Genomic DNA, 4962 nt, shown 5'->3' with positions numbered 1-4962 from the left:
TGCACTTGTGTTGGGGGAAGAAAGAAATTTTACTTCGATTTGGTATTTGATATTTGGATTGAACTGTCTTAGTGCAGGCAACAAAGGGGTGGATTTTTTTACACTAGTTGTCTGGGGTTGCTTATAGCATTGACCAATAAGAGTTAAAATGATCCTTGATTTATGCTCCCTTTTCTCGGTTTGATCATTTTAATGGCTTCTCTCGTGACTACCACACCCACACCCCGTTATATAAACCATCTACTTAAATTTCATCATTTTATTTGCAGCCCCATTAGCCATCTCACCACCCTGAAACTCCAAACCCTAGGCCATTCCTCGGTGTTTTTTCGTGGGTACATAAATTTCTCTTAGATATGAATTTATAAACAACCCTAATCCTACATAAACAACTAGAACACTGGAAACCATCCCAATTACCAAACGATATTGATCCCAGCTTCCGTCACTCAACGAAGGAAACGGTCGAAGTAGTGAATTGATAAATAATAGAAGTGCAACAAACAGAGCATTAGGAGAACAAAGAAGCAGATTTTAATGCACATCTCAATAGTACTGGTACCAAGTACAAATGACACTGAAGCCAAAGTGGGGGTGATTAAAATAAGTTGAATAACGTCAAAAAATGTTAAAAAACTCGATCATTGATTCAAAAGTCTTAAGATTGTCAGATATTAATTTGGTTAAACATTTAACTCTCAAGATCATAACATTTCACCACGCTTCTGAATCCGGCATCCATGGTGGCCCACTCTATTATCTACTTCACTCATCTATCAATATTTAATGACTTAACACTATGCCTATATAAAGTAACAAAACAATTTTAATCCAAACTATAGGTTACCCTTTCAAGACATGGTCCTTGCTCTAATATCAATTGTTAAAGACTGAACCGTTGATCCAAAAGTCCAGGCATGTTGGATGCTAATTTGATTAAACCTTTAACCCTCATAATCAATACAAAAAATAATAGAGGCTAGATCAACTATAGGTAGAGTTGTATAAACTGTAATACCCGATTAGGAGAAACTGTGTATCACCATACAAGGTTATCAGCCACCTTAAGCCTTATCAGTCTAACATGTTATTTCACTTGGGTACTCTCTCTCTCTCTCTCTCTCTCTCTCTCTCTCTCTACATAGCAGTCGTGAGAGGCCACAGCTACACCACCACAGAAACTTCACATCTGAACCACCCAAACCCAAGTTGCACCTCTTTACCCCTTTTGATTATTGCAATTGTAGACTTGTGAGGACAACTTGCACCTCTTTACCCCTTTTGATTATTGCAATTGTAGACTTGTGAGGACCTCAATCCAGAACCAAGTACGCCATTACCCTCTTCTGTGTCAGTTCTAGCCATTATTACATCCCACATGGTGATTTCATTGAGGAAAAGTGCCTTTGTTCTTGGGTACCGAAATAAGGGCCGAGTCAACAACCGAATAGAAACTTGGCCACATTCATCTTTCCAAATTCAGACTCAATTCTTTTTCTCTAGGTTATTCATCTCAATCTCTCTTTTTATTTATCTGAACACCATTTCCAAGACCTGAAAATAAAAATAAAATGGAAAAAGAAAAAAAGGAGAAGAGGAGAAGACGGGAGAGACTTTGATGGATACGTCTTTGTTTTTCTCGAGTTGTTCATGAATACATAATATATGTCTCTATTTATAGGTGAATGGGGCTAGAGAAAGAATGGAAATACAAGAAATCAATAATACGGATTGATTTACACAATAAATAAATATGGTAAAGAATAGGTCATATTACCATACATTATTAGAATATTATGAATATATTTTATAATAAGTATCATAATTTTCCAACATCCCCCACTCAAACTTAGGATGATGATAAAGACGTCATCTTGAGTTTGTAAATAAGATCACGTAGATTAGACTTGGGAATTTGATTGACAACTTGACAAATAGTGTCTTTCTAGTGCATGCCGTGAATGGATGGCACGCATAAATAAATCGATGTATGATATTGATGATGAAAATGAGGGCATTGATCCGTTAAGTGCATATGAAGCTTCTAAAGAATGTGTGGTGAACAAAAAATAACATCAACTAACATGTTGAATATAAGACTTATTAGGAACGGTGATCCATTAAGTGCACATGAAGCCTCTAGAGAACGTGATGTGAACAGAAGAGAACACCAAATAACATGTTAAATATGAGACTTATTACAAACAACAATATGCGAAGTGCATAGAAAGTCTCTAGAGGACATGTAATGAACAGAAAAGAAGATCAAATAACACGTTAAATACGAAACTTACCACGAACAGAAAAAGAAAAACAAAATGATGCAAGAGTCACTAGGATGCTTTGATTATGTCAAAAATATAAAAATAATGGAGCGGAAAGTATGAGAAAGCGACAATTGTGAAGTGTATTAGAACCAACACAGCAACCATGATGGACTGTGAAGAAAACAACAAGGTAACACCAATTGCTACTGCAAAAAGGTGATATAGGTAGAAGCGACTAGGGCCTAGTCACCAGGATGGTGTCCTCTATGATACCATGTAGAAATTAAAAAAAAAATAGAAAAGAAAAGAAAAGGAGAAGAGAAGAGAGAACAAGGGAGATAGACTTTGAGGGCTACATCTTTCCTATTTTTAAGTTGTTCATAAATACATAACATATGTCCCTATTTATAGGTGAATCAGACCAGAAAAAGAATGAAAATATAATAAATTAATGATACTAATTGATACCGTTTGATTTACAATAAACAAAATATGATAGAAAAAAAGTCATATTGCTATACATACTAGAATATTATGAATATATTATATAATAAATATCATAATATTCTAACACCGGTAAACATGCAACATGAGTCACATGTAAAAGATCCACTTTCAACATTAATGAAGTAAATAAATATATTAATTCATGACTAAAACTTAGATTTTGTTAGTTTGCTAATGCAGAGTTACAACTATAAAGAAATCAAAACTACAACTTATATATAAAGAAAATGAAATCACTATATTTAAAATATAGTTTGAACATTAATTAAGTAAAATATAAATTAATTCCAGACTAAAAGTTTGGCCCAATATAGAGTGGGCCGGTATAGTAAATAAATAAAATTGAAACTTTGGTTAAAAATTTTCCGAAGAGGGGTTATAATCAATATATGTAGAGTAATTATTTGAGATTAAATAGAGGTAGTACTTGGAACATTCATGTTCATACGTATTTATTGTGTGTTCCATGCCTTATTTTAATTTCAATGTCAATTTTGGTTCTTCATGTTAATTTCTTGGATTGTTTTGTGACTAAAACTCAAGTACTTCAAGTAGGAAAAAAAAAAAAAAAACATAATTGTGAATAACCTAAAGAAAAACCTTAAACTATGAGCATATTAAAAAAAAAAAATTACAGAATAAATAATACCTAAATTAGGATGGAAGAAGCAGACAACCCCACTTAGGAGGGTTTATTTAGAAAATAAGTTCAATTATAAGAAAAGAACTACAACATAAAGAAACGCATTTGTCAAGAGTCTAATGACCTGATGGCATAAGACCCGATTTTCCATTTGAAAAATTGGAATTCGAAACCCCCACCCCTATATTATTAAAAATAAATAAATAAATAAAAAATGCATTCAATTAGGGGGGACAAAGCATATACAACCCCACTTAGGAAGACTTGTATACAATTTAATTGCGAGAAAAAGACTATAACATAAAGAAAGACTATTATTGAGGAGGGAAAAAGCATACAACCCTACTTAGGAAAATTTCTAAGGAAAAAAAAAATATAATTTAGTTTTGAGGAAAAAAAAAACCACAACAAGAAAGACTACACTATCACTTAAAAAATTGAAAAAAAAAATCAAATAGAAGGAAAAAAACCACATCATTAACAATATTTAGAAATAAAATTGTCAAATTAGGAGACAAACAACCATAAACTCACTTAGGTCCAAAATCTCCATAACCTCACTTTGGCTTATTTGAATTTCTTGTACTGACTTACTGTCTCTATTACCATGCATGCTTTTTATAAGATATTCATATTTTCCTTGCATTTTCATCTTTACTATCTAAACTCAATCAGTCAACATATAATAACATTTTTGTGCATTTTACATAATAATCTTCATCTTCCATTTAATATTGAAATGATTATTTCATCACTGGAGAAAAGTTCATGCAAATACTAAGGTGAAGACCCTAAAATGTTGTATGATCTTATAGTCAAGCATAGGCAAGGGTGGAAAAGATGATTATTTTATAAAAAATTGCGCTATAGATCATGGAGGAAGTCATAAAATTTCAAATGTGAAGGGCATAATATCTTATAGGACATAAGATTGGACAAATGGCTTAATTAAACGAAGGTGACATGACATTTTGTTAGTTTAAATTATTGGAGGGTAGGTTGGTGACTATTACTTCTTTAGTTCAACTTTTTTAAATTAGTATTTTTGTGACATTGCATGAATAAAGGTACATTTTTAAGAGGGTTATCCAACGCATTAATTATATGTATTCAATAATTCTTCTATTATCTAGTGTGGATGGTTTGATATTGTATTGTCTATATTGCACATTGTTGAAGCTCTTGCTTTTCTCATCAATTTTTGCAAATTCTAGTGTCTCCTCTTTGTTCTCTAAGTATACAATAAAAGATCATGTTCAAGTCACTAACAGGTATACTTAGAGAACTAAATAGAGATGATGCCAAGAATTTTGTTGACACGGAGAGAAACAAAAGCATTGTTCTTTGTAGAAGATGAAAAATATGAATGATATAATATCGAATGGGATCATACCAACTACCTTTTATAAAGAAGATGGAGAACGTACATTATAATGATGTGATACCATGTAGAATTTGTTAAAATGGTTAGCATAGGTTATTGTCGAAATGGACAAAAGCTGTATACATATTGCAAATAAACTTGGCAAAGATTATAAGGAATAT

This window comes from Carya illinoinensis, chromosome 13 (genome assembly GCF_018687715.1).
Source record: "Carya illinoinensis cultivar Pawnee chromosome 13, C.illinoinensisPawnee_v1, whole genome shotgun sequence".
Taxonomy (NCBI): Eukaryota; Viridiplantae; Streptophyta; class Magnoliopsida; order Fagales; family Juglandaceae; genus Carya; species Carya illinoinensis.
The sequence above is the reverse complement of the archived record's forward strand: the minus strand, read 5'-3'. Positions refer to the sequence as shown.